At 40.3% G+C, this 18,932-nt stretch overlaps 1 non-coding gene across 1 annotated transcript; it reads left to right on the forward strand.

Annotated features, from left to right (window-relative positions):
* The first annotated feature begins 695 nt into the window (after nt 1–695).
* On the forward strand, nt 696–767 carry LOC142102647 (small nucleolar RNA SNORD50). The gene has a single exon (XR_012679302.1). It is a non-coding gene; the product is annotated as a small nucleolar RNA SNORD50 (small nucleolar RNA).
* The last annotated feature ends 18,165 nt before the right edge of the window (nt 768–18,932 follow it).

The raw sequence follows: 18,932 nt of genomic DNA on the forward strand, positions 1-18,932 counted from the left end.
CTGCTGAGACAGTATTACAGATCCTCTAAGTGTAACAATGTGATCATCTGAACAGACGGCAGCAGGGTGACCTGGAGGAAATCTGACAGATACCAGTTATTGGGGAGCATATCACAGGGGGACGTGTCCCTGACCATCACTGGGGTGACTGAGGAGGATGAAGGAACGTACTGCTGCCGGGTGGAGATCCCAAGATGGCAGGGCCATCTTTTCCATTGGGCACGATGGGCAGCTGCCCAGGGGCCCCACGGGCAAGGGGGTCCCATAGGCACGGCTCTTAATGAGAATAAATAATCCTGCAAAAGAAAAAAACCTGCAAAAAAAACCAAACAAATGATATAAATGTGAAGCTACGAGAAGGTTAGAAACCCTTTTTTATTTTCTTAAAACAACATTTTACACAAACAGGTTATAAAAGCAATGTCATTTTAGCACTACATTTAAAGGAGGTAAATTTACTTAAAGGAAAGCATTTGTGAAATCCAAATCCTAACCATAACACTGCTCTTGTAATGTAAGATTGTAGGGAAGCTTTAAACACAGATCTGTAATCTCTTTATATGTGATTTTAGGGCTCATTCGCACATATACACTTGTCATGTTCAATTCATGGCTTAATAAACACAAAAATCACATTAAAAACAAGACAGAACTACAGATACACAATGATCTGTTTGGACATGTTAAATTTACCTGAACTGTGATGAGTCTATCCCGAACCTGACTTGTGTGATGACACACTTTATTATGGATCTGACTGCTGAGTTCATTTACGTGGTGATAAAAGCTAGGTATTTCAGTGAATAGTTGGGAGTATCTTGTTTGGAGAAAACTATTTGGTTAGCTTCTCGGCATGAAGTGTAGTGACATTGTTTATCCATAAAGTATGTGTTCCATATTTTACTGGCCATGCCCCTGTGTGCATATTTGTACAGATTATTTGCATTACCTAGGAGACTGCAAGCAATGCACTGATCCTGCCGTATAAGTCCAGTGGTACTGCTGTTTAAGTCCACTGATCCTGCCACGTGTTTGTGCCTCCCACTTGTGTCGCTTAGCTTAGTAATCCAGCTACCTCGGTGCAACCTTTTGGCCTAAAAACAATATTGTGAGGTGTGAGGTGTTCAGAATAGACTGGAAATTAGTGGAAATGATTGTTATTGAATGTTATTGAGGTTAATAATAGCGTAGGAGTGAAAAAAAACAAAAAAATGGATTTTAGCACTTTTTATGCTTTTTTAAAAATAAATCAGAACCCAAAATCCTAAATCAGAACCAAAACCTTTCGTTGGGTGTTTTGGCAAAACAAATCAGAACCCAAAACCTCAAGCTAATCAGAACCCAAAACCCAAAACACTAAAAGTGGCCGGTGCACACCCCTACTAATAACAGGAATGGAAACGTTGGAGAAGATGACACACTTTTACACACTTTCAAGTTGTGGGGGCCCACAACTCCAGCCAGATTAACGGCAGAGAATTTCAGTTCCGAGTGAGGTTGAAAAACTGACAAGCTTCAAACACAAAGTATCAAATGTATTAAAAGCAGGCCTGATGTCCCCTTACTGTCATAATTAATTTAAGGCATAAATTAGGCTAATTCAGTAAATATTTTATGGGAAAAACTGATTTTTCTTACTTAATGAAAGGGGTGGTTCTAGAATGATAGGTGGATGCACTTGGATGTGCAGTTTACACTTTTGCACAGTTCAACTGTTCACAGATATTCTGTCTCCCCATAATACCAGTTCTATTCTCTGGAGGTTTCCGGCAAAAAACCGGGAGATGCAGCCATGAACTCAACTCTGCTGCATCTTCGAACACAAAGGACACTTACTACAGCCTACGATTTCAAGGAGTAAACTGGGCTGAAGGGGCGTTTAGCTGCTGTGAAATTACTGCAGGGGCGTGCCAAACTCAAATGCACACAGCCACGTTCAAATCCAGCTCTGGCCATCTCAAAGTTACTTGTTTTTTTGCTGTATCTCTTGCTCCAGATGCAGGGCTAGTCTAAGTCCTAATCAGTAGTGATGACAGTCTTGTATACATGCTTTAACATGTGTTTGCGATCACGAGCGCCTGTAAAAACTTATTTTAGGCTCAGTAGATGTTAAAACCATTCTAATAAATCATCAGCAGCAACTATTTATATAGCTCCACTAATTCCGCAGCGATGTATAGAGAACTCACTCACATCAGTCCCTGCCCCATTGGAGCTTACAGTCTAAATTCCCTAACATACATTGAGAGAGACTAGGGTCAATTTGATAGCATCCAATTGATAAATTTCATTGAAGAAAAACATATTTTAACCTGTTTTATCATTAATGCCTATGTTAATAACAGGTGACTTTAATTCAGTATTTTTTTTTCCCTGTGCTTTTTTTAGCGAATTTATAATCCACATAAGTATTGGTCGTATCCTGCAGCGTCTTGTGTAGTAGAGCACAGCAGAACTGCCCCCGATTTCAAAAGCACATGTATCTTGAGATCCATGCCTTGATGAATTTGAGAATACACAAAGCCTAAATGCGTACATATAATACTAAGCGCGAGTTGCACTCAGAATACGTGTCTTGATGAATCAGGTCCATAGAGTTAGGAACAAAATGGTTTGTCCTTTTGCTTTGCGCCTATGTCTAAATGAGGCCATCCAGTGTGCGTCTTAAATAAGTTCCACAGTTTACATTTACAGCCTGATTGCATTTAAATAAAATGCACATTTAGTATTTTTATACTCTATACATTTTCCCTAATGTAGCCTTATTAAAACTAATTTAAAACATTTAGCTTGGTCATGAAGGGGTGAAACCCTCCGGTAAAGAAGTGGTTAACAAGTTTCCAAGTGTGGGCAGGAATCTGTGCTTATATATGCAGATAACCCAGCTCTAGTTATAAAGAAGACAGTTAAAAGAATAATTACATGAAATGCTAATTAAATGTGATTTTCATGGCTCAACTGAACTTTTTTCATGTTTACTTTAAGGTTGAAAGGCATTTTTTTTGACAAATCACTGCTATCCTAACTGCAACTCTCCCATGTAGAAAATGTACCCTCTGGGTACCCCTACATCCATTACCTAAAGTCAGAAGCTACTTGGAGCCAAAGACTCTATAGAGTGATTTGCTACATGGGGTTAGGGGTGGGGGAATCAGGTGAAGTAGCAGGAACTAGTCTAACAGTGCACATCCCCTTTCAATTTGTCCTAAATGGGTGAAATACAATTTTCTGTGTGTCGTGAACATAGAGAACCTACAGTTATTTATAAGGGTTAACCCATCACATAATGGAACAAGGCCTAAATCATAACTGCAGTGTAAAATGTGAAGCCAGAGAGTCTGTTGTATATTTATTTGGTGGCTCTGCACATCCCATTGTAAGAAGATAGCAGTGTCACCTGTAGCAGCTTCAAAGGGCCCTGCAGTGAGCTATATCCTGACACAAGTTAGTTTTTTTGGACACCTGAATAGACTTTGTGAGGCTGTTCACAACTTGACACCCTTGCAAACAAAATCATCATTTGAAGTTTGCCTATACAGGTATATAGAAATATGAACTTCAAAGAAAATTACTTCATTGTTCATATTTTGGGAAATCCGTGTGTACTCCATACTGAGGACCAGAAATCACACCAGGGTTGTGAATGACAGGTACTGGCAGTATCAGGGAACAGCTATTATCACATGTCTTTGGGAAAGGTATGTCACATTGTCATAATTCCATCATGTTTGGTATTTGAATGTGCGGGAGATTATGACCGGTTTATTAAAGAGGGAGTTATGTCTCTGGGATATATCTGTGAAGAGTTACCAAAAGTCAGAACTTTTGGAATATTTGTGAGCAAGCTATAGTGACACCCAGGTGATATCCATGTTCCCCTATTAGTATTAACACTGCCCCTGTGAAGGCTGTGCCATTTCATCTTGCTTAAAAAGTCTGTGTAGGGAAGGGGCAAATGGTCAGTCTTTTGGGAAAATCAATCCACATTGATAAGCTGTTCATCTTCTATAGCCAATTTCCCATGGCACAGATTGTACAACTCATGTAAGTTATACTCTGAATTAAATCCCTTTTATTTTAAACTGTTTTGCTTGTGTTTGTTATGTCATGTGTTTATTAATTGTTTTTTTATTTCTGAATGCCCTGTACCTTTGTATATTAGTGACGTCCTTGATACTCTAAGGAATCAATTATCTTGTTAAGAAGAATATAGCTTGACCAAGTTAACCCTTTGAAGGCCAGTGTGTGATTTGGTAATACATTTGACTAACAAGTATAGTGTGTGCTCGCATTAAAACCCTTTGATTGGTTGTGGGCTCTGGTGGCAAACCTGAAATGTGTGGGGCTGTGAGAGCGCTGCTGGGGTGCGATTCAGCAGGTCTATAACCTGTGTGATAGGTAGAGAGGCTGAGTGCTGGAATTGTGTGTAACCTTATACAGCAAACACCTCAAAGTTACGAAAGCCCGGAGCGTGTTTTGTGCTGTTCAAAGGGATTAATAAACTAAATTACATGTTACCTTATGTAAATAACTGTCAAGAATATAAAAACACTAAAGGAATTTATAGCTTATCAGAATAACAGTGATAAAGTTGTAATTGTGGGGAAGATTTTAATCCGATTTTTGTCTTTGAAAGTATCCATACAAGGCCATATCTGTGTCCACATTGGACAAGTCCGGCCAAATTGAAAATATATGGCTGTTTGGCAATTGTGTGGAATAGGAAGACCAGGTGTGGTTGGACAATGACACTCTATGCACTTATTTTCCATCAATCATGATTGACATCTGATAGTCAGGGTTGGCTCCTAAGCAAATTGATTTGTGGGCCATCAGAAAACCAGCATGTATGGAATTTCTAGGCATAAAGGTGTTCATCTGTGCTGAGGTTCTGCTGACTAATTTTGTGGCTTTAGACTTAATTGGCCACATATTATAGCATGTGTGAGCCACAACAATACTATAAACCCACGTCAACCTCTGATTGGGACTATGACCGGATCTGACTATGTGAGCTGTCATCTTTTGACTGAACTCATTGGAGGTTATTTACAAAGCAGCCGGTGAAATCACCTTAATTTTTCACCACTGCATTTGAGTGGTCCTTCAAGTGCACATCAAAATATAAGGCTACCCTCTGCTCTTGGTAGATGCCTCCCCAATTTAGAAGAGCGCCTAGGTGTGTGGATGGGCAGAAAAATATTAAGCTCCATACTATGAAAAGGATCAAATGTCACATCAAAGTCCAACCGCCAACCACTTTAGTACCACCTCTTTCAATAAATAAAATTTTCAGTCTTTCTCCTAAGATATTACTCTGTTTACATGTGGCAATGTTGTGTATGTGAAGCTTTTTATTACATTACTCTGAGTGTACCTGGAGATATGCTTTTCCACTGCAGTGCATCATGGAGGCGCTAAACAGGTCCCATTAAAAGTAATGGACAATGTCCAAAGACCGCCAACTCTGTACTGGCTCAAAATTAAAGTTTAGTCTTCCGTTAAGTTTGTCATTTCTGTTCCACTAGGACTTCTCCCATACCACACCACAGAGCAGAATGAAATTACACCATCGTCACCCCCATTTAAATGCTATAAATTCCGCAAAATGGGGAATTTACAGACGCAGGACCTGAGTCATTAAGGAAAGTAAGGCAAAAAAAGGAGTAAATGTTCTCTGAGAAAAACTATGTTGCAATGCAAGCGGTGCAAATTAGTTTATTATTGTGCACATAAGTTAACACTGGCTATTATTTCATGTAGCACACACATACTTGATGGCTTTATTTTTACACTGAAATGTAAAGTAGATCTAGGACATGCCCTACCCCAACTATAAATCTGTCCCCACATTTTATATTTATCTCCTTGTCCAATGCAATATGGTTTTGCCCAGGTGCAAAGTTACTCCTTTTTATGCTTTGCTCTTGTTAATGACTCAGGCCTACAGTGTGGAAATAAAAGCGGATCCTGAAGATTATGGGCCTCTTTCATTAAAGAAAGTAAGGCAAAAAATGAGTAAGTTTTCTCCTAGACAAAATCATGTTACAATTCAAGGGGCGCAAATTAGTTTATTATTTTGCACACAAGGAAAATACTGGCTGTTTTTTCATGTGGGCCATAAATACTTGATAGCTTTATTTTTACACTGACATTTAAAGTTGATTTCGGACATGTCCTACCCCAATTATAAATCTGTCCCCACATTTTTAATTTATCTCCCTCTCCAATGCGACATGGTTCTGCCCAGGTGAAAAGTTACTCATTTTTTTTGCTTTACTTTTCTTAATGAATCAGGCCCTATATTACTAGTTCTCGGCACCTCTGTGAAATGGTCTGTGCTATTGCAAAACTACATTCACAAGAAATGTAATAGCAGCTTTCCTAATCTCTACAATCAATGTTTACTTTATTTAGTCTAGGACCATAGACTAATGGGAGGAAATGTCTAATTGATTGCTATGGGATATAGTATAACAAACTTCCTAAAAAAGTATATTACACACATTAATGCAAACAAGTACAGAACTCGGAAGTCCATTAGTGATTTAATATACTCTTGCTAAGTCCATTATAAGGACTGACAGTTATTTTTACGCGTAGGTATTTCTTTGCTAAGGCATGCTATGCGGTGGTGTTAAGTGTAAGCTATTATAAACTCCCATTCATTTTAATGACTATTTTCTAAACAAAGCCATATGAGTCTGATTTTAGCATGCCACTTGAGGAGGTTTATTTTATCATTTTCAAAAGAAGAATGATATACTTTGTATACCTTAATTCTTGGAAGTACAATCTTCATTCTTTCCATATGATGCACTTGTAACTAAGTTATAAGAAACCTGCATCTTCTGGTCTGCCTACTATACAAACCTTTATCAGAATACTCTCTGACTCTATGAATATCTTTGCTGATCTCCTTTCTTTGGATTAAGCAAATTTGCAGGATATAATAAAGTGATCACAGTATAACAGAGAGACCTACAGAGATGTTACTCAGGTTCTGAGTTGTGAGTTGTCCAGGGCCAGTTCCAGGCTTATTCTGTTCAGGAGGTTGCCACCCCTGTATATTCACTGCCAGAGTTCTGAGTCTTCCCAGTCTTCCTCCAGTCATAATGTGATACCAGCCCCAAACTGGTCAGCAAGTGATCAAACACGTGTAGCCCCCCTCCAGGGCGGTCCAGCCCAGTGCTGAATAGCACTGTGTCTGATCCTGGCAGACCTTGGTGGTGGGCGCAATGGTGAGGATTTAAATACAGAAAAAGAGCAGCACACTCCACAAAAAAATCAAAAACATTTTAAGAACCAATTGTATACATTTGAATTATATTGTGGAGCAGTGTCAGAAGAATTGTAAGGGAACATTTCCTCCTTTCCATATCTCATTGGGCATTCACCTGGTGTGGTGGCAGCTACAAGTAGCTCGTAACTCCAACTTCCAGTAGATTTACTTCTCTTGTCAACCATGGTTATGTCTCCAGATCAGGAGCATCCTTCTACCAGTTCTGGCGGTAGTAGTACTTTTTCAATCTCTACTAGTAAAAAAATGTCATGTTGGAAGAAAGTGAAAAAAGAAAGAAGAAATGAAAGAAGTATGCATGCTCAAAATCCAAACACTGTTTGTCAATCTCAAAGAAAACATCAGTCCTGGATGTAAGGATTAGGGGAAAAATTTCTAATGAGTGTGGTGATTTGTCAAAAACCATGAAAATAGTTAACATTCCAAACACCACCCACAGTAGCAAGAAAAGGCTTGGACCATGCCCAATTTTTGCAAGTAGTGGTCCTGCTACTGCTGTTGCACATACTAGATTGGCTAATGCAAAAGAGAGTACCCAGCATAGTCTTCATTACCTTGCCTTGCACCACCTATGCACCACCTTCTCGCTCTGAGTGTAGGTCTGTCACCTCTAAAACAGCCACATAAATGCATGTAAAGATCCCTGAGGCTGGAGAACAACTTGGACACTCACAGAATCCAAAGGACGATCTAAGAGTATCCATGATTGCTATATGTGAGTGTGACGTGTCAGTTCTGACACTGTAATTATGGAGCAGCTTCCTTTCCAAATTTCTAAGACATTTGAAAATGTGAGGATTAGTTGTAATGATGATGATTTAGACATAGAAGGTAAGGATATTACTTTATTACTTACTAATGTGCAACAGGATGAGGTGATAATTGTGAGTATGAAAATAATGAATTTGTTGTACTTGAACAAGAAAATGAGGAGTATAATGATGATTGTGTCCAAGTAAGGCAGTCACCAGTGTTACCACCTCATGCCCATGATAAGCACATTGTCATGGCAAGGCATAACAACAAAAAAGGCACCTCTTGTGTTTGAAAATATTTTTATTCCAACTCAGACAACATTTGCCAAGGCATTTGTAGCCGTTGTGACGTCATAAGTATAGGTAGAGACGTTAATCATCTAGTCACCTGCACCCTGTTACGTCATTCCAGTAGTTTATAAAAAGATGGAAGATTGTGTATAGAAACAAGAAGTCCAGCATCAGCTAGTAGCAGAATGATTAGACACTTCAATCTTCACCCTCAACACCTTAATCATCAACCTCCTCATTATTAGTACGTAGTCCAGAATCCAATTTTCAAATGCAAACTGACTACCCTAATGCAATCCATGATTCCCAAGAGGCATCTTTGCATGCTACAGCTGCTGCTTCTGCTGGGGGTGATACTTCTATACAGAATGTGAGCTAGAAGTGTAAGCATAGTTTTAAACAACAATTGTCTGTGAAGCAAGCATTTACAAGAGGAACCAAGTAAGACAGCCAATATCCTGTTGCACAGTGGTTCACTAAAGCCATAACCTATGTTAGCAATGGATGTGCATCCAATTTCCGCCATCAATGCATCAGGTTATTAGCAGATTAGTTGAAGTCATGTGTCCACAGTGCTACCAAATTCTATCTCGATTCTATTTCTCCCAAACAGCAATTCCTTAGCTTTACTGGTGTTAGGAACCCCTCAGCCAGTACAGCAAAACCCGGAGTCTGCTCCGAACGTCTGGTGTTCACTGTTGCCCCTAGTGGTGGGGACAGACTTGGCTGCAGACAAACAGAGGGTCGTGAGCTGTGCACTGTCAAGACTGATATATCACTCGTGGCCACTGGAATAAATAAGGAACAGTTGATAGAGAAGTCCCCTGATACACAGCGACTTCCGTACAGGTGCTTTTCCAGAAAGGAACGGAATTTGCAGTGATAGGTAAAGATGAGAAACGGAACGTAGGCAGTAGCCAAGGGTAACTACAACCCACAGTACCGGTCAGAGTCCGGAGATTTTAGGGAAATAGTTCTTAGGCGGTTGCCAGGGGTAACTGCAACCCACAGTACCGGTGAGAGTCTGTAGATTGGAGGAAAACAGTTCCTAGTCGGTTGCCAGGGGTAACTACAATATAGGCACACAGTGATATAAGTAAACAGTCAATAGTACCTGTGGCAAGGTTGAGTCCGGAGCTAAAGGAAGATTGTAGAATCGTCAAGGGAATAGCAGGGTCCGTACACGGGGAATCCAATAGTTTAGTAGCCTAACATCAGTTGGTAGGAATTCCTGTGATAATGTGACAGACTACTCTGGCCATGAGCGGACCGGACGAACCTTTGGCCCGTGATCTATTATTACATCTGGCACAGAGAGTGTAACAGCAAGAATCCAATCAAGCCCAGTTACTGCAATGTATCCAAAGGGTTGTCTCTCATCTGGATTCCCTACAAGGGTCTCTACCTGCGCGCACAGCAGCTCTTACACCCACAACTACTACTGTTGCTCCCTCTACCTCTTACAGCACGGTAGCCGCCAGAGGCCTACGCATCCCTCCCCTGAGAAATATGATGGTGATCCCCAGAAGTGTTGCGGTTTTCTGAACCAATGGGCTATACAATTCGAACTTGCACCAGAGAATTTCACTTCTGAAAGGGCCAAAGTGGCATACCTGATTTCTCTTTTCTCCGGACAAGCCCTAGCCTGGGCCTCTCCGTTATGGGAGCGGGATGATCCCTCGCTTCAGAATTCTGTGGTCTTTATGCTTCGTAAAGTGTTTGATGAACCCGGACGGGTTTCCTCTGCCGCTTCTGGACTCCTTGGAATGCGTTAGGGTTCTCTCACGGCTTGTCAATATGCGGTGCAATTCCGGACCTTAGCTGCTGAACTCCCAGGCCAATTATGGGATTGGCGACAAAGAACTCCTTGCCATTAAGACTGCATTAGAAGAATGGCGGTACCTATTGGAAGGGGCTCGCTTTCCTATCACAGTTTTTACAGAGCACAAGAATCTTACTTGCAGTCTGCACAGTGTCTGAACCCTCAACAAGCCCGTTGGTAGTTATTCTTCAACAGATTCCAACTGATATTGACCTTCCGGCCCGGTACTAAGAATTTTCGTGCCGATGCTTTATCCAGATCCTTCGATTCATCTGATGTCACGTCTTCTGTTACTGCTAAACCCATTATCAACCCTTTAAAAATTCTGGCTTTGACGAACTCCTCCTTCAAAACTCCTCCTCCTGGTCGTTCTTTTGTAGACAAGCACTTACGCATTAAACTTTTGAAATGGGCCCTAGCTTGGCAGGGTTACCTCCTGCCAGGCTAGGGCTCCAAACTGTATAAAAAAAGCACTGTTTGATCATATAATCTATCATTCCATCTGTAACTTCTGGAGAATTTGTAGGACCTCAAACTAGTATGTAAAAGTCCTTGACAGGGCTCTTAAGCTAAAAAAAAACTGCTTGAAGATTCTGCCTGCAAGTATTACCTGCTGTTTCCTGTGAAGAACAGATAAGAGCTTACACTCTAATCCATTTCCCAGCTCTCTTGTGTTAAACCCAGCGTCTCTGTGTCAACACTCTGTTGGCTACACAGCAGTACCGATCTGTAGTAAGCAGTCTGGAGGTACCAGCCAGCGTACAGCAAAGAAGCACTGTAGCAGCTATTATAGATAACCCATTAGTAAGCGGTTTTGGGCACCGCAAAGGTGCCCAGTGGTGGCGGTCGATTTCTTTTACAACTATTGCACAGTTGGCATTCAAGTATCTGGTGGCAGGTGACACCGGTAGGAGTGGTCAGAAACAGTTGGTTACTTACAGTGAGAAGGAAACCAAGATAAACTGTACAGAAAGAACATCCCTCCTTTCCTCTTCCCCTTACAGACCATATGGCGAAGTAAGCTTTTCCGGTCACAGTAGTTATTGCCTGGCATGTAGGAGAAGGGGAAGAAAGTATGGGATCCAAAGGGTTGCCCCAATCTGCATCTGAGAACGTCCGAAGGACACCAGTAACATAGTGTCGTGCCTGCAGAGACACCAGGCACGACATAGGCCCGCATAGCTTCATATTTGCTGGAGGCCTCTAAAAATGTCATTGGTCTCTGTTCTCATTTGTTAACCAAATGTGAAATAGTGGTAATTTCTGCAGCCTGCCAGATTGTAAATGAGTAATTTGCCATACCCTATAAATGTCTGCATTATGTAGCAAGGGTAAATGAAGTGATTTATATGCATTTTTACCATGTTTATTAAGAAGGATGTGCCACATTTTATGAGTAGTCCATAACAGTGGATTATCCTTGAACTCAAACAGGACTTCTTGATCAGGTAGGTGCAATAGGGCTTTTAAGTCAATGGTAGGGATAAATGGACATTCTAGGTGGGTGTTAGCGCATACATTCTGGTCACATAACCAATCTCCCAGATATCAGAGGATAGCTGCCTGGTTGTACGAGGCTACATTCGGAAACTTAATACCTCCTTTAGTTCTATATTGTTGAAGGTTCTGTAAGCTAATTCTAGGTCTCTTGCACTTCCAAATAAGTTTGCGGTATAGAAAATTCAAATGTGTCCAATCTCTTTGTGTTAATAGTAATGGCAAGTACTGAATAAGATAAAAAAATTTGGGGGAAACAAAGAATCTGGGATTAAATTTGCCCTTCCAGTATAAGACAGAGGGAGACGAATCCAACTCTCCAGATCAAGCTCCACATCCCTAATTGCCTTAGAAAAGTTATCCTTATAAAGGCGCATCAGTAGTTCAGGGATTTGTATTCCTGAATACATAAATTGATGGGCTGCCTACCGAAGTCTGGCTGAATGACCCCAGGAGTGGCAACCAACTCTTACTTTGAGATACAGGGCTTTGGATTTATCCATGTTTACTTGATAACCTGATACTCAGCCAAATTCCTCAACTCTCTCCAGGACTGGGGTAAGTGTATTTTGTGGGTTGGATATATAAAGAAGTAAATCATCATCAAATGCCCAAATTCTGACTTGTTTGGTGCCTATCAGTATGCCTTGAGAAGTATTACAGTGTTGTAATATTTGAAGGAGAGGGTTAAAAGCTAGATTGAAGAGTAACAACAATAAAGGGCAACCTTGACGAGTACCCATTTTCATGGTGACCACCGCACTTTTGGAACCATTCAACAAAATGGCTGTTGTGGGCTTAGTACAAAAATATTCAATCATTTGGACAAAAGTAGAGTCAAAGTCCCTAGCCTTCAGAACTACTTAAATATGGGACCAGAACACCATATCAAAGGCTTTATTGGTGTCTAAACTTAACAAAATATTAGAAGTGGCTACGTGTTGAGATGCAGATATAACCACTGCCAAGGACGCCCGGATTCCCAGGATGGAGTGGCACCTCTTCACAAAGCTCAACTGATGGTCAGTTAATAACGCGGGAAGGATATCTTGCAAGAGGTCAGCCAGTATCTTGGCCATCAGCTTGAAGTCGGAATTTAATAAGGTGATTGGATGTGACTAGTTAGGAAGGATGTGACTAGTTGGTGGTCCCTTCCTGGTTTGGGGATGACTGTAGTAAAGTCATTGTTAAAGTATGGGAAAGGTGTTCTCTCAGAGTCAATAGTTTTAAAAATCTCCAACAAATTCAGAGGCAGACAAAGTCACTTTTAACAGCAACTTATATAATTTCTAAACTAATGATGTTTAAAAGAAATAATAAAAAAAAAGCCCAAGCATGGTCACTGTTGGGGTTGGATTTTGAAATATCCTTTTGCTGATAGAGCAGGATGATATGATTGACCTCAAAAGACCCTCTCTGACAGCCGAGTTTCCCTTTTTATAAAGGAACAATTTTACAGACATTGGGGATATTTATTTTTCAAAGAACATGTTAGATAGTGGAAATGTCGTTTAAGCTTGAGATAAGGCTTACCTACTCAAATGTGTAATTGCTTTTTCCATATTGTTGATAGTTTGACTTTTGTCAGGAAAATATTATATGGAAATGACTGCTAAATCAAACTATAAAGTAGAAACAGATTTTTTTACAGTAGCCAAAATCAACTAATTATCATCTCTATTCTAAATATCTCATAAATACCCTATGGTCAGATTTTTCCATTTAAGGATAAACTGTACCAGCTTACTGGATTTCACAATATTGAGCAGAAGAGGAAGTTTTATGACAGATAGAGGCAAATAGTTCACATGACTTGTAAATGTAATAAATTATGAGCCATTTGTTAGTTATTTTAAAGACAAATGTAAGATTATTTTGTTTTACTATATTTTTATTGAAGCATAAAACATTATATTGTAACAGTTATTCAATTCTAATAAAAATGTATACAAATCCAACATTACAGACTTTTCATTCAGACAAAAATTTACAATATTGGTCCACAAAGCATTTTAATATTATAATAATTACATGTAAAATATTTCTTAAACTGAAAGAACGCAATATATGTAGTATGCCCAGAGGGTGAGGTAAGGTGAACTCCTAAGGATTAAATGAAGGATCCGCAGTTTTGGAACTGAGATTGGAAATGAACAAGGAGGATCTCAATATAACTTTCCCATACTTCAAAGAAGCGTTCCGCGTATTTTTCCTTTTAAAACATAATCACCCAATCCATTGAGAAAATGGAAAACAGTTTTTCCTTATAAAAAAGAGAATGAAGCAGGGCTGGTGTGAATCCAATTTTGAAGGATTGCATTTTTGGAAGCTACACTTATAGCCACAGGCATTTCCATCCCCCTTTAGTTATCTTCCTTTAGTTAGTAACAGTGTCCATTCTGGTGTAAATGGCACATAATTAACTAAATAAGATTGTGCATGAGTCTTCACTTTCAGCCAAAAGTATCAAACAATGGGACAATCCCAGAGACAGTTATAGAGGTCTGTCCTACTTTGATTACATTTGGGGCAGAAATGAGATGGCGAGAGACCCATAAGAAATATCTTATGTGGTGTGAGATTTTACGGAATACATTTATAAATAGCTCATTCTAGGTGCTTGTGTTAAAAGCTTACAGAAAGTTGTCAGTGTACATATAAGGGTTGGTAGTGTAAGTGATGGGAAGTGAGGAAGCCATTGAGAGATGCCCGTAGTGATTGCAGAATGATCAATTGTTTCTCTAAGAAAGTTATAGTTGTTAGGAACCCCTCCAGCCGGTACAACAAAACCCGGAGTCTGCTCCGAAAGCCTGGTGTTCACTGGAGCCCCTAGTGGTGGGGACAGACTTGGCCGCAGACTAACAGATGGTCGAGAGTTGTGTACTGGCTAAGGAAAACCCAGGAATAGGGTGTTATGGCGGACAGCAGCGTGGGGTCCAGGCAGAGTCGGTGCCGGCAGCAGAAAGTTTATCCACAGAACAAACCAAGGTCAGAGGTCACAGGCACAGGTTCAGAATCCAGGGACAGGCGAAAGATCAGGGTCACTAGCAGAGAATCAGAATCCGGGTTCAGGCAGTAGATCAGGGTCAGAGGCACAGGTTCAGAATCCAGGAACAGGCAAGGGTCATACACAGAGAATCAATCTTAGGTTAAACACCAAACACAGGGACAAAGGAGCAGGCAGCAGTACTGAAACAGGACGCTATAACCGGCAGTGAGGCTCAGATCTCACTGCCTTAAATAGTACTAAGAGCCAATCAGGACAGAGGAGGATAGGGCTGACAATCAGCCTCAGGAGGCAGCTAATTAATTACTAGCTAGAACTAGCATAGGTAATAACATAACCAGGAAGCATGTATAAAAATATAAGCGAACCAGTTTAAATCATATGAGGCTGTCCCTACACCCTCCTACATCTAAGCCACAAGGATAATAACAGACCACAGAAACTAAAAAACACGCCCGGCTGCTAGTTCATGCCAGGATGCTGCGTATCGCCGCGGCTCGTGACAATAGTGATGAGGTTTAACTAGAGATTCTCACTGACCCCCGTGTTTTGGTTTTGGTTTTGGATCTGGATTACCGTCGTGTTTTGGTTTTGCCAAACCGCCATTGCGTGTTTTGGTTTTGGTTTTGGTTTTGTTTTGCAATTTGTTAAAAAAAATTACATTTTTTGGGGCTAAAATAACATAATTTAGGTATTATTTTGTACCTACATTATAATTAACCTCACTAACACTAATTTCCAGTCATTTACATTCAATTTTGACCACCTCCTAGGTTACAATATGATTTTCATACACTTTCAAAGAAAAATTGCTGCAGTTCTTGCCAGTGATAAGAAAAAGGCCATTGTCATGCCTGGGCATAAGACCAAAAATTCACCTCTTAAGTGTGGAAATATTTTTACAGAAATCCTGACAACAGTTGTCTAGCCATTTGTAGCGTTTTTAAAGCCACACTCAGTAGAGGTAGGGACCTTAACCATCTGGGATCCTCATCCATGTTACTTCTTTTTTCAGCGAATTCTTGGAAAGCTGTTGGGAAAATCAGAAACTTAGGTTAAAAAAAATAACAACAAGCAGTCCAGCATCATCTACCTCCCTTCTCTCATCTACATCCCAACACCTGGAATCTACCCCCCCCCCCAACACCTTCATCATCAATATCCCCAGAACCAATAATTTACAGTTAAACAATCCTTTGCAAGAGGAAGCAAGTATGAAATCTGTCACCCAGTCGCAAAGCGGATCACAGACATCATAAGGACTATGCTAGTATTAGATCTACATCCAATGTCCATTATTAATGCAGCTGGTTTTAGACAGTTACTTGAGGTCTTCTGTCCCTATTACCAAATTCCATCATGACACCATTTTACTAGAAAAGCTATTCCTCACCTCTACCAGAAAGTTCATGAAAATGTAAACATTGGGCTACAAATTGCCATTCTACCCACTGTACAATTAACCACAGATATGTGGGCAAGCGGAAGTGGGAAAACTAAAGATTATATGACTGTGACAGCCCACTGGGTTGGTCATTCGCCTTCACCAGCAGGGACAGCAGCAGCATGTACCCAAGTACGTCACATTTTTCAGAAATAGGCTATTCCACGTATCAGCAGCTTCACTAAGAGGCATACAGCTGACAATCTGTTCCAAAAATTAAGGGATGTCATTGAAAGATGGCTAATCCTGCTTGGACTCTCCTGAGGATATGTCATTTCTGATGACGACCCCAATATTGTTCAAGCATTACAGCGGGGTTGAATTCCATCACATTTCCTGTTTTGCACACACAATCAACTTGGTGTTACAGAACTTTTAAAAAATGACATGCAGGAGATGCTGTTTGTGTCCGGAAACATTTAGGAGAATGCAACAGCTGCAAGAAGACTAGCATTTGAGGGGAATGTATTTTAGTCCAGCGAAGTTGTCACCTGTGAAGAGAGTGCAGACACGGTTAGCTTGAGTCAAGTGATTGCCTTAATAATACATTTTGACAAGGATCTACAGAAATTTAACATGTGAAATAAAACAAAGTAAATGTGCTAACTATATTTTAATTGTAGACAAATACTTAATTTGCTTCGCAAGGATCCAAGACCTATCAACATCTTGTTTACACGTCTTCTCCTTCAGTTTCTCTGGCAACTGCTTGTTGTACAAAAAATTGCTTTCCCAAGACACCCAGAGGTGATGTAGATGATTCCGCACAACATTTTGATATTTGCTCTGCTGTAAAAGAATTGGCCAAAAATCGTGACAGCTCTGCCCTAAAATGAACTACTAATTCCATTTGGAAGGCCATTATCGGCAATTACATCATAGTACACAGACTTCTATGATGGTGGGATGAATTAGTATTGTTTGAGGAAGATTAGCACTGAACCCTGCCACCTCTCCTGTTTCTGAGTGAGCTATGGTACAATAAAATGTAACTGCAGATTTAGACCAAGACTGTCAGCCCTATTATTTCTATTTCAGCAATTACAATTAGCAATGGAGCAATGGAGCTCTTCTCTTTGGGTGTTACCTATATAACGCAGTAGAATTTGCCTGCAAATTCTACAGACAAGCCTGCTTGTCCTCCTCTTTATCAATGACTCTAAGCAATTGAGCACTCGACTTTGGGTGTATATTACACCCAAACCGTTTTAGTGCAAATTAGGAAAAATACAGTTTAATCCCTGCTAGGCCCTCCACCATTCTTTGCATGTTAATAGTAGGATTGGTTGCAGTTATGGGCAAGGTCACACATTTTTTTGTCAAATCCTTCAAACCAGCCCAGATGTCAAACTGTTGTGGTCTGCCACCTGCGTCATCCCTGCTTGTGTTTTGAAAGTGCAAATTGGTGCCAGAACCTCACGTGCCAGAACTGCTGTCACTGGTGCCACCCTGCTGCCACTGGTACAGGACTTACACAATCAACAGCATCCTCATCAGCGCCCTCCTCGGCTACCCAAATCTCCCCCTCATCCTCTTCTAATTCCAAAGTGTCATCCTGACTTGTTGTATCACTGGCTACACTCGGGCTGTTCAGGCACACATCAGCAGAACTGCTGAAAGGGCCCTTCTTTATGGGTACATTATCAGAATGCTCACGATTAGACATACCACTGGTGGATGGACTCTCCACAGGGATTGTTGTCATTTCTGATTCAGAGCATACATTATCCATTACTGCCTTACTGTTTTCTTGCAGCTCGGCTTTGACGCGTAACAGTAGTTGTGCACCACTTTTAGACTCAAAATTACTTGGTCTTGCTTGGTCACGAGTGACCGTACAAGAAGAAGGCTCGGTAACATTTTTAGATCTGTCACTAATAGAGGAAGGCGAAGGCCTCATTCTCTCTTTGCCACTGCGTGTGTAGAATGGCATGTTGGCAATTTTTTTTTATCGGCACTTAACTTTTCCTCAGTTACACTTCTTTTTCGCTTGAACACGGTAATTTTTTTTTTTGGTGTTTGTTTTTTTCCCTGATTTAAAAAGACTATGTACTTTGACATCGCCTTTCCCAGATGACGTACTGGGAACACTACCATCAGGACTGGTCACAGAACCGAGTTGCTGATTCTGTTCATATGTGGACTGCTTTGAATCCATTTTAATGAGACCAAAGCACTTGTATTGCCAAAATTGTATTAGATAAATATGACTTTTGACAGCCAGATGAACTACTTTAAAACACTGGGGAATATGGGAGACCCCGAAAGCACTTGGAGTGCAAAATGTTGTTTAAGATATTGCTGACAAATATGACTTTTGACAGCCAGAAAAATTTCTGTAAAACACTGAGGAATATGGGACACCCCAAAAGCACTTGTGCAAAATATTGTTTTAGATACTGCTGACAAATATGACTTTTGACAGCCAGAAAAATTACTGTAAAACACTGGGGAATATGGGACACCCCAAAAGCACTTGTAGTGCAAAATATTGTTGTAGATACTGCTGACAAATATGACTTTTGACAGCCAGAAAAATTACTGTAAAACACTGGGGAATATGGGAGACCCCAAAAGCACTTGTAGTGCAAAATATTGTTTTAGATACTGCTGACAGATATGACTTTTGACAGCCAGAAAAATTAGTGTTTCACACTGGGGAATAAGTGACACCCCAAAAGCACTTGGAGTGCCAGAAAAAAAAACCTCCTCTATCCTCCTCTCTTACTGCTCTAACAATTGGTATTAATATTAGAATTGTATAGAATAGAAACAATAATGTGTCCAATTATTGCTCTGTCCCTGCGCTGATATAG

This window comes from Mixophyes fleayi, chromosome 9, assembly GCF_038048845.1.
Source record: "Mixophyes fleayi isolate aMixFle1 chromosome 9, aMixFle1.hap1, whole genome shotgun sequence".
Taxonomy (NCBI): Eukaryota; Metazoa; Chordata; class Amphibia; order Anura; family Limnodynastidae; genus Mixophyes; species Mixophyes fleayi.